General features: G+C 45.4%; 1 long non-coding RNA gene across 10 annotated transcripts; it reads left to right on the forward strand.

The window, feature by feature from the left end:
• Nucleotides 1-1,926: 1,926 nt before the first annotated feature.
• LOC310881954 lies at nt 1,927-11,113 on the forward strand. 10 transcript variants are annotated; one of them, XR_014572708.1, is made up of 6 exons: nt 1,927-2,101; nt 3,434-3,568; nt 4,859-5,069; nt 5,258-6,676; nt 7,244-7,486; nt 8,270-11,113. It is a non-coding gene; the product is annotated as an uncharacterized lncRNA (long non-coding RNA). The 10 variants fall into 10 exon arrangements; XR_014572709.1 differs by having other exon boundaries at nt 3,497-3,568; XR_014572710.1 differs by lacking the exon at nt 4,859-5,069 and having other exon boundaries at nt 3,497-3,568.
• Nucleotides 11,114-11,614: the final 501 nt, after the last annotated feature.

An 11,614-nucleotide genomic window follows, 5' to 3' on the forward strand; every position in this document is an offset into this window, starting at 1 on the left:
AGCGCAGGGGACGGGAGGCTTGATCAAAAGGGTAAGCAGAGTTTGTCCCACCTGCATGTCCCCCTGTCGTGCCCATCTTCCTTGTGGTGGCGAGCCAGGACTGAGAAAAGTGAGGATATTCCTGCATACACCATGGCAGGGATGTCGCACTGGCAGTGCTCATCGTGGGGACACATCATGCTGGCCCAAAGCTGTGCCATGGCACAACTTATTTTGGCAAGGGGCTTGTTTTGGGAGGATGGGAAGCGGGAGCTGGCAGGTGCCTCATCCATGGGCACCGAGCTGCAGACACAAAACCAGTGCTGCCCTGAGCCAGCACCGCCAGGTCCCTCCTGCTGCTGCCCACCCCTCCTGCAAGCTCAGGTGGAGAGAGCCACTGCATTATTTAAAAAGAGAAAGCAGACTGGTTGTTCAGACCTTCACTGGTGTAAACTGGCTATGTTCCATACTGTGAATGAAATTACACCAGCAGAAAATCTGATCTCATGCTTACAGCAAGACAAGACGCTCTTTCTTTAGGAACCTGTCAGCTTTTAACTTTCAGGTTCTACTTTGCTGTTTTCTATTGCTATATTTTTGTCTTATTGGATTCCCTTGTGCTCATCCAAACACCATCCTCACATCTGTTTTTAGAGCATGGCTTCCTTCCACACCAAACACCTGGCACGTGAGTGTGGGTCTGGTTGGTAAGTGTGTGGTGTGGGAGCACAGCACTGAACCATGATCAAGTCTATTGAGTTTGTTGAGTCTCCTTCAACAAACAGCCGTCCTCCATCATGGATATGGTGCTCCGTGCCCTAAACCTGAAAAAGCAGCAACTCACATGCATTATTTTGCTTTCCAACCACTGCTATCAGTCCAGAAAGTGCAAGAAGTGTGTCCTGCAATTCTTCAAAATTGAAATCCGTGTGTAGGTAAACCAAGCACTTCTGCAGAAAGCAAATCCTGGGCTGTCTTTTTGGTGTTTTGTCTTGGGTTTTGTTTTTCCTTTTTCTAATTTATTCTGCTTAAAGTAGACACGTAGTGATAATCAGTCCACATAGTGCTGACCTTATGGAGTTCAGCAGCTGTCTGTTTAAAATGGAGATGTACAGAATTCCCAGCAAAGCCTTTTGCTATACTCTTGGTTCAAGAGAGTAACAGGAGGAGTCCTCAGCATGGACAGCAGTTTTACAGCACTAACAAATTCCTCAGCTAACAGGAAAACATTCAATTTATCACCAAAGGCCACTGCTTTCTCTGTGTGGAGCCCAGACGTTTGCTGTGGTTTGGAATGGTAGGCCATCATTTTGAGTCAGCTTCATTTTCCCAGCTTTTTCCAACTCTGCAGTTGAAAACAAAGTCTCCTCTTCAGCTTCCTTCTCTTTCTGCAGCCAAAGAGTACATCTGCAGGCAGAGCAGAAAGCAGAGATTTTGTCTGAGTGAGCTCAGGCCTGTTTAGGATTCTGTCTGATACAAAACAGGGCCTTGATCCTGCTCTGGGGTGTCCTGGAGGATCCTCGTCCTGGCCTGGAGCCCACCCGAGCCATCAGCCCTCCTGCTGCGCTCCACGCAGACAGCCACTGCCTGAGATTTATGACAGGTGGCTAGAGTATATTGACATCATGGGATTCATTAGCATAAATGGTGCATAAATATTTGCATAAATTAGCCGAGGACTTTGCTTTTAAGCTAAATTGCTTCCCTCCTCCATGTTTCTGTATCTCTGCCAGGGCCCCCGGAAGGTGAGTGTGGTCACTCCGCAGCGTGCCATCTCCCCAGCCGCAATGTGGCCTGATCCTGTCAGCAGTAAAACAGCACCGTGTAGAGTCATCAGAGAGCTGATGCAAAAGGTTCAATTGCTGTGCTTTTCTTTTTTTTTTTTTTTTCTCATTGTCTTTAAACTTGGTATTAATCATTCATTAGTAAATTAGGAGCATTCCTCACCCAGTGCATCAGCACCTGAGAGCAATTCTCTGAAGCCCCGGCAAAGGTGTTAAGCTTTGCCTCATAATGGAGGGATATTTCAGAAGGGAAACTACTGCTTTTTCATTTTTGCAAGATATATAAAGCGCAGATATGTAAAAAGTGTTAAAACCTGAGCCTGAAGATCTTTGCAACTGTAAGTAGATAAATGTTTGGTTTCCTTTTTGGACTTGAGCTGAGGTTGCTCTCTGTGCTGTTCACATTGTTTTCTGTTTGGGGGAGCAGAGAGCAAAACTCTTCAAAAGCAGTGACTTGGGCTGGTGTAGGAATTTCAGCACACAGCAGTTTGGAAGGTCTTTCTGTTTCATTCTCCTCAAAAGCATCCTAAAGCAATCTCCCACCTGGGCAAACCAGCTCATGTCCCGGGCTTTCTGAGCACTCCAGCTCCTGTGCAAAGCCACGGAAGGTCACCCGCAGGAGGAGTGAGAGCTTCAGTTTGGATATAAGTATGTTTTGGGGAAAAAGTCATAAAGAGAGAGTGTCCTTGTTGGGACATGGCTAAGGCTGCGGCTGAGCAAGGATGGCCAAGCCCAAGATGAATTTTCCTACTGGAGGTAGGACCACTCTTGCTGCATGTTATTTCTGCAGCTTTGTGCCTTTGCGATCTCCCACCAGAGCCTGGACATGTTGCTGTTTTGCACAGCTCAGGCAGTACTAATCAAAAGCACAACATGGTCTGAGAATTTCTCATCGTACCAGGGAATTAGTCAGCGGGGAGCAAGCTGATAATCTGCACCGTGCGAGTTCTTGCCTCCTGCTGCCCTGCAGTGGGTCACCTGCAAATGGCTTTTGCTGCATGGCCTCACCTTGCCGGGATGTTGTTTCCTATCGGAAGCGTTCAGCACTCAAATCCTGCATGGACAGGGAGCTGTGAGCAGGGGGAGCTGAGCTGGGCACCTGCAAGGCAGCCCTTGGGGTCACCCGGGAGCGTGGCTCAGGCCACTGCGGTGGGGACGTGCTGGGAACCAGTGGGTTGCACAGACAGTCTCAGTAAGATATGGCCAGTGCTTTTTCCAGAATTCAGGACTCAGGCTAACCAAAACAGCTGCTCTATATGATTCAGCCCTGCGAGTTCTTAACTGTTATTCTCCTTTTCTGGGGAATAAAATAAAATAAAATTGAAGCCCCATAACATTTACAAGTATGGGGAATGAAACCCTCAGATGTTCTCTGGAAAGGCAGGCCTAGGCAGAAAGAAGAGTGGTGGGGAACTAGAAATTAAAAGCCAGAATGTGAATACAAAGGGGAAGCTGAAAGTGATTTTCTTAAATATATAGAAAAACCCTCAAACAATGTTTCCTTTTAGGGAGCTGAGAATTACTGCTCTCTGTTACTTTGGGGTGCACTTCCCTTGCTAGGAGGTATTTAGTATGGAAATTCACAGGGATATGGCTGGGCTTTCATAGTCAGTAACTGGACGAGCTTTAATGAAAATGACATTTATGTCAGGTTTTTGAGTGATCAGCAGGTTTTTGTGTCTTTGTTTTTTTTCCTGTCTGTTGTGGGTGGCTAATTGTATTTGGCTGGCCAGGCTCCAGCTCCAGCAGACCACTGTCTGGGAAGTGAAGAAGGTGAGCGGTTGCTGCATACAGCTGAAGCTGAGGTGTGTTTGATGACAACAGCTTCAAATTTCTGGAGTGTGGTTCTGTTCTGTTCTAAGAACCTTCCCATCTTAGCCATTGAGTAAATCTTCATAAACTGTGAGGAAAAATGGAAAAGTAATATCGTTGTCTTAGGAGGGAATGTAGTCAAATTTATACGTTTGAATAATATGCACGGTATACATTACTCTGTTCTTATTAGCAAATGTGACATTAAAAGATCTTTTGCAAAGCTATTAGTCGATGGTAAATATTTATTTGGCAGCATCAGGACAGTTCAGCTTATTTCTTTTCACGTGAATCATTTGTTCATAATATCTTCCTATTATTATTCTTGATGCCTGATCAGTCCCCTAAATTGCCATCACTGTCTCTGCTCCCTGTTCCCTGGCAGACACCAGCTCAGCAGTTGACTTTCTGGCATGTTGTTTTGGGTGATAAAACATCGGTTCTAGAAGCCCTGAATGCAGAAGATAGTGAATATTTTCTGTAACTTCCAAATGCTTATGACAAAAAATTAATAATATAATGTTCCCTTAGGAAAGAGCGAACAAAAAGTGGTATGTTTCCAGATCGGCTTATTGTCTCAGACACTCTAAAGCGAAGGCAAGGAGAAGTGAGGTTATTCATTAAATGCCTGGACCAAACTAGCTATAATTCTTTGGAGAAATGTGGGTGTATCTCTGCTGGGAAAGTGAAAATTAGACAAGTACATTGGGTTCAGCAAAGCTCAAGGTCTCCTTTTTCAAACAAGTCATGCATACATGACCTAACACAGAAAGCTATTTGCTGTCTCTCTGCTGACACAGAGCTCCATCTCAAGTTTGCTCACCCGCCTGGAAAGCTGCTTTAGGTGGCAGAGGAAAAGGAGCTGAGCCTTGGATGCTCTGGAGAGGCCAATGTGCTCCTGCGAGATGTGCAGACACCAGGCTGTGCTCCTGGCGCAAGACAGCCCTGATAGCAAGCCTGCTGCTGTAATTCACTGGCCCTACATATTCCCCAGAATATATCTTATTTATCATACCTGGCTCCTTTCCTAGGACTGAGTCCAAAACTGCTTCAGATCTTGACTGCTGGAGTATCCGTGTAAATACAGCATGCTGTACGCCCTCCAAGAACAGTCCCCAGCGAGTCGGCTGTGGTTATCCCAGACAACAGCGTGATATTAAGATCCCCCATTATCAATGGTTTGACTTTTAGAAAGCTGTCTACATAAACAAAGTCTATTTATCCTGTGATTGTGCCCTGGAGAGTGTCCTACAATCACTTTCATTTCCCCTTTTGCTTTCAAGGGAAGATCCTGTCCCTGCGGCGGGATCAGACACTGGGACCGCAGCTTGGATCTGCTCCCGGTTGGGTTCCTGCCCTGCCTCGTGGCCACGGCCATGGTGTGGTGTCTTGGTTTTTCAGTTCATTTGGCCAAATAATGAATGTTCTTCCTGGAAATGGTTGAAGGAGACTCCTGTTCCTACAGCAAACTGCACAAGAATGGTTCAGTAAATGGTAATACAAGGGAAACTAAAATTTAATGGAAATTAATTTCAAACAAAGTAAACAAGTAAATTGTAATTCTTTAAAAAATGCTGCACAATGTGATTTTAAGATCTTTGGTTATTGATAACACCCGTGTTTCTTTCTTAAACATCCATAAGACAAATTCTTCTTTTGTATCTTGATTCTCCTATAACAAGTGATATCTGGGGGACAGCCAGTGCTTTCCATGAGATTTTTCCCTTCTGCAACAGAAGACTGACGTGTTTGGAGATCCTTTATCCTTTGCTTAGTGAGTGAAGACACCAAGGCTGCTTCTCTGGATGACACATACCAGTCAGGAGCATCCTCGGGTCCGCTCACACTTGTGCTGGCCAGCAGCAGCTCTCCAAGGTGCCTTCTGTGTTCCAGCAGTGCTGAGCTTCTCTAAGTGGCACACATGACCACTAGCTAGAATTTCATTACAAGATTTTCTCAACTGAGTGGACATGTGCCAAATTAACACTTTTCCTGTGGCCACGGCTATACATGGGGACCCATTTCATAGCGAGTATCTTTGGCATTTTTTTTCCCCTCATTAACGCTGGTAGTTAATTTGCTGTTGCTGCTAGTCAGTGCTGCTGTCAGATTGGTTTCGTCTTTCTCCCCTTCCTCCCAGAAAGGAAGGGGGTTTCCTGCTTCACTCCTGGTGCACGTCGCCGTCGCATCATGCAGTTATCATCTCCAGGCTGTGCCCCTTCTCCGATTTCGTTTTGATACTTGTGTCTTCCAACACCTGGAGCTGCAGGAAGATTTTCATCTGACAGACCTGCCAGCCTTGCCACTGCTCTTGGCTTTGAGCTGCTCTGAAGTGGGTGACGTGGAAGTGAGAGCCTGTCCATGCCTTGGAGTGCTCCCTCCTCCTTGGACGTGCCCAGCACCACGAACGACAACCTAAACATCTCTGCGTGGGACGCAGCCTCCCCGGTCTGCACGTTTCAGAGCTGCCAGTCGTACTGCCCTAACTGAGCTGGGGGCTGTTTCTCCTTTTTCAATTTTTTAATTTATTGCTTGTTTACACGGAAAATTGGAAAAAATTAGCCTGGACTAACTAAAGGCTTGAATTTAAAGTGGTTTCATTCAGCTGCGTTTGGCCTCCATGTGGACAGAATTACAGAAACCTTTATTTGGTTTGTTGTGATTTGCCTCCAAAATGCATTAAGATAAACCAAATTAAGGTCATTTTTGTTCCAAAGAAATATTTTATGTATGCTCATTCATTTTAAAAGTTCTTAGATTAATTTTGCAGAAAATGTCCCTGTGCAGACACATCAACATTCCTAATAATATTTGGCTGAAACACGAGATAATAGCAAAGTCCAGGCTCAAATAAAAGGGATGAATCATCTCTAAATCACATGTTACGATATAATAGGATAAAGGACAATTGTTTTGCTGGAGAGAAACTTCCATGCACAGACCAGATGTAGTGTCAGCCACAGCTCTCACCCAGCAAATTGACTGGTGGCAGTGTTTGATTTCCCCAGGATTTGTCTCTGAGGACCCCACAGATGAGCGCAGGACTGAAGCAGACCTGATCCAGGGACATGTCAGGTGCCCTGTCCCAACGGAGCTGTAAGGTACACGAGTGCTGCTGCCAGGCTGTGGATGCTGTGTCCCACATCCTCTGGTCCATCATGAGAGCCACAGGGTCACCCGGTGCTCCTGTGCACACAGCTCTGAAACCTGGGGCACTCCACAAGAGCCCCAAATGTTACCGTGTATTTTCATTAGTACATCCCCAAATTGGACCAGTGAATTTTATGATGGAGGTGACTCCCTCTGCCAGTAAAAATATAACAGACTGAAATGCCTACCCATTACTTAAGCACACAAGGACCCATTTTCATAGCCTTCATCTCCTGTGCCCCTGGAAAAACAGTTCCTTGGAAATTACAGTAATTGTTTTATTCTCTTTGATCTTCACTAATAAAGCTACAGACTATCACTCAGTAGGAGTTGTTTCTCTTAGTTAGGATCTTTCCAACGGTACTTACATTAGGAAGGCTCTGGGGAAATTTCAGTAAATGCACTTGAAAAGAGCTCTGCAAAACTGCTTAGACTTTCTGTAAAAAATATTTCCCCCGCCTTCGCTCACTGGCTGCTCAGCACGCTTCTCAGCTTGTTTGTTTTTCCCCTTATTGCAGTTGTTGTTGGACTGAGGTGAAAGCTCGAAGAGAGAGCTGTGACTCCGTGTCAAGAGATCTTCTGGCAGCTGAAGAACAGAGCAGAAGATTTCTGCAACCCAGACAAGTTGCTGTAGAAATCACACTTGTGAGTAGCAGCTCTTGCCATGCATATTTTACTTTCCAACCTCTGTGAAGAAGATGGAGGAGTGATGGAGATCCACTGGTCCTCCAGCTGGGGCATCTTCATGTCTGAAACCCGATGTAAGAGCCCCCAGCATCCCTGACTATCTCCCATTACAGACAATACCAGTTAGTTCCCAATAACAGCAGCACGAACGTGACTTAAAAGTAGCTAGGTACCTCACTTTCATGGAAATCGGTGTAAATTGAGCCTCTTACACTTAAAAATCCTATCCCCCAGTTTTATGTAGGCTGATGGTCGGAACTGTTGCCCTTTAGTAGTAGTGGGCAAGTCACTGGCAAGTACTGGGAGACCTGGTGGGCCAGTCCCTTCAGAACCAGTGCTGCAGAAGGGTGGCAGCACCTCAGTTCCCCACTCCCTCGATCAGCAAGTGGCCTATGAAGCAAGCTGGGAGATTGTAGGTTTAGTACTTAGGCCCCTGGATTTAACCACCGTGGCCAGAACTGAAGCTGAGTTTGGCAGGTTGGGTCAGAAAACCAGGTGTCAGCCCACCTCCACAATGGGCGTGTGGTTCTTGGCGAGGCAGAGCTTCTGGGGCGCTGATAAATGCACGCATGATTGTAAGGAGGTACAGCAATAAAGTGTCAGAGCTACTGGGCACTGATGGAAGAAACCTGGCTCTTAAAAGCAATTCTGCATTTGAAATGAAGCAAGCCGTGAGCTCCCCAACCTGTGCCATCCTTTTGCCATTTCTTGCTGTCGTGAGACCAAGGTGGCAGTGGCCTTCACACCAGCCAGGATGGGTCTAAAATGTACCCATGTACCTGACTGGTGCATTAACAAATTAAAACAAGAGTAATTGCACCAGCTGGTCTCTTGTTTTTTCTTCTTTTTCCCTCCAGTTAGAAACTTGAAAGCTCACAGGACCAACTGCACAACCCTGCGGTCATATTTCCTGTGCTTGGCACCCTGCCACGGGCCCTGGGAGCACGGGTCCATCGATGCTGACTGCTGCCTCATGCTCAATGATCTCATGGATGTGCAGAGTGAAGAAGGATAATCCCCAGCGAAGACAGGGGGCAGGGTTGGTAAGGAATATAAAAAGCCTCTTCCTCTACGCTGGGTTTGATGTTTCTGTGGGCTAGAAATGAAGAACAGTAATTAAAGCTTAACTGGAAGAGATCAGAAGGCTTTTAAAATTAATAAAACTTCTAAGAGGCACCAAGGATGGTCACATTTAAAGCATGTGCAGGCTGCGGTGGCCAGTGGTGCTCAGAGCACATGCTCTCTCTGTCTCGTGGTACTGGGTTTCCCTGCAGTCATTCCCTGGGCCACACCAGGATTATTCCAGGTTAACTCCGCTTTGTCAGGCCTTACCAGCAGACACACCAGCAGATAATGCACGGGAGTTTTAGTCCCTTTTCTCATCTCCAGAGCTGACCTTTGGAAGAGTGAAGAGAGGGAGATGTTCCACCGCTTCTCTGCCACCACCTTAAAGCCAATGGGAGCTTAAACTTCATCTAGGTGAAAATGATGGCAAGGAAACGACAGAGGGCAGCTGCTACCTCCGGCTATGCTCCATCGGGAGGGTAGAATAGAAAGGGAGAGGATGTTTTAGCCCTTGACTGCCATTTATTCCAGCACTTACAAAAATATATATATATATATATTAAATCCTAATGCTGAAACACCTATTAAAAAGAGTACTAAACCATGGCAGAAGAGTGTCTGTGAGGTAGGGCTTTTTGCATTAACCCAGCAGATTTTTTATTTTATTTATTTTTTACTGTAAATGAACTCTCACTGGCTTTCTTTAAAGGTCACCTTTTTTATAACTACTGCGCTGGGAAAATGCTTTTAAGTTTCATCTGCTTTGTGTGTGTGCATTTTCTAAGCCCTGGGTTTACTTCTTATTGGAAAATGGTCTTGGATCATCTCTGAGTTGGAAATTTTATTCTATTTGTCAGGTGCATGTGAAAAAGACATTTTTTTAACTCTTTAGACGCCCAATTTATCGTTTTCATTGGGTGCTCAGCACCATTCCTTTAGACCTCAAGATGCAAACCAAAAGCTGCCTGCTGCCTCCGCCAGCATCTGGGACCCGGACATTCCCTGTTTCTTTGTCTGTCTCTGCTTTGGCACACAGAGGGGCTTGCACGGACTCTCTCAATTCTGCCGGGTTGCTGACGAGCTGTTATCTTCTCCTGCTGCTGCTGCCACCGCCAACAGCTCCGCGGAGGCTGCTTCTCCTGCAACAACCCCACAGTTGGCGAGAAGTCTGGAGGTTTCACATGTTGTGATCCTGGCTGCAATCGGTCCGTAGCCTATGGATGTTCATGGGCAAAGTAAAGCTTTGCAAAATTGGATAGTGAATCCAAAATGTTATTACATCCTTCTACACATTTGGTGCCTTTGAGGAAAAAAAAGCTCTGTGCTGACAAGCAGCACCAAGAAGAGAACAGTTCTGTAGGGATGCACCAACTCAGTTTGCAATCTTAAATCCTTATTAGGGATTAGCTTGCTGGCCAAAACCTGTTACGTGAGGATTGCTGATAGACAAATAGATTTTCAAGGGGTGCCCAAGCCAGCTCATATTATCCAGACTTTGTCCATTCTTGGCCAGACCTTAAAGCAGTAATTCTCATGAGATGTCTCAGTTGTAGGAGGGTGAGAAAAAAGCAGAGCAGCACAAACACCCACGTGCAATGCATCAGTCATTTTCCAGGGGATGACCAGTTGCCCCAAACCCATTTGCTTGACTCCTCAAGCTCATTTGCTTTGCCAGAGCCCTGGGCCAGAACAAGCGTTGCTCTCCACCACGTATTTTTTATGCTTTTGTGTAGAGTTCCCTTAAAAGGAGCTGTAACGAATGGCTTCCCTGAACATATAACACAATTTCTGTATTTATTGATTACAAAGCAGCACAATCTCAAAAGGAAACTCCCAGGACACTCCATATGCAAGTGTGTCACATAGCTCTTTGGTATTTATCAACTTCCGTGTTCAAACTAGTTAGATTTTTGCTTCATTAATCACATTGAGAGGCTGTTCCTGAACCTTGCGCCTTTGATTGCTAGAATTACATTTCTGATTTCCATCTTAACTTATTTATAGCCAGTTGATTCATGTTGCCACATAAGTAATACTAGAAATACAAAAATAAAAAATGATATTTAACAATCTGTCTAGACTGAGGACAGAGAACAAGTAGAAAATGCATATTCTTATTGTTAACTAAGCATATGATGGCATATTTTGCTCATAGGAATTTACATTTTAAGAGCAGCTGAGCAGCCTGTATAGATGTTACTTTATGAAACCAAGCTATGGCCTGGTCAGCACGGTCACCTGCACTCATAGCTGCAAGGCACCCAATTTCCATCATGCCACTGTTCTTTGTAGCATGAGTAGAAATCAGAAAGTCACTGATTTCATCCAGAGGTATGTGGGCCTTTATCTACTGAGTGCTTTGCCTTTGAGAGGATAGATGTCGTTGGTGCAGCCTTTTTTATTCATATTCTTGTAAGAATAGAGATCAGCTCTTCTGCTTTGGATTGTACAACAATAAAGTTCATGTTACAGCCAAATTCCAGATGCACAGAAACTCTTTCTATCGTCTCCAGGAGATATTGTCCATCCCATCACTTGAAAGCCAAAAGACTACATCTGAAACTATTTCATCTTCAAAAGGATCTGCCTTCCACTAGAATATGTCTATGTGGAGCTATGAAAAGGTAGTTATTTGTTAGTGTTTCCTAGCAATGGCATAAGTACTGTCAGTTAGAAATGCTGAAGAATGGTATTCCACAAAGACACACTCGAGAGAGTATCTTATCCCTCTCCTCCAGAGGAGGTAATGCGGTGTAAAACCGCACAGCTCGCTTGCTTTGCCAGAGCTAGGTTGTAATCAAGCTATCATCACCTGCACGATCCAAAGCGTTCCTTGGTATTTGAGCTTCCCAGGCCCGGTTCGGGGCCTCAGCCCCTGCAGGGAGCAGGGTGTCCCGCACGGCCAAGGGCTGATCTCCATTGCTGCCAACACCATGCTCACCTGGCGCACGGGCAGGAGTCCCAGAGCTGGCACACTGCTGCTGGAAAGGCTGGAGCATCTCACACGCGCCGCATTTTTTCCCTTGGAGCGTGCACATATCTGTAAATGTGGCATATGTTTCTTTTTCGTTTGATAACAAGAGGCATCAAAAGATGTATATTGATTTATTGCCTACAGAACGGCGCGCTGTAATATG

Source organism: Anser anser (assembly GCF_964211835.1).
Source record: "Anser anser genome assembly, chromosome: 15".
Classification (NCBI taxonomy): Eukaryota; Metazoa; Chordata; class Aves; order Anseriformes; family Anatidae; genus Anser; species Anser anser.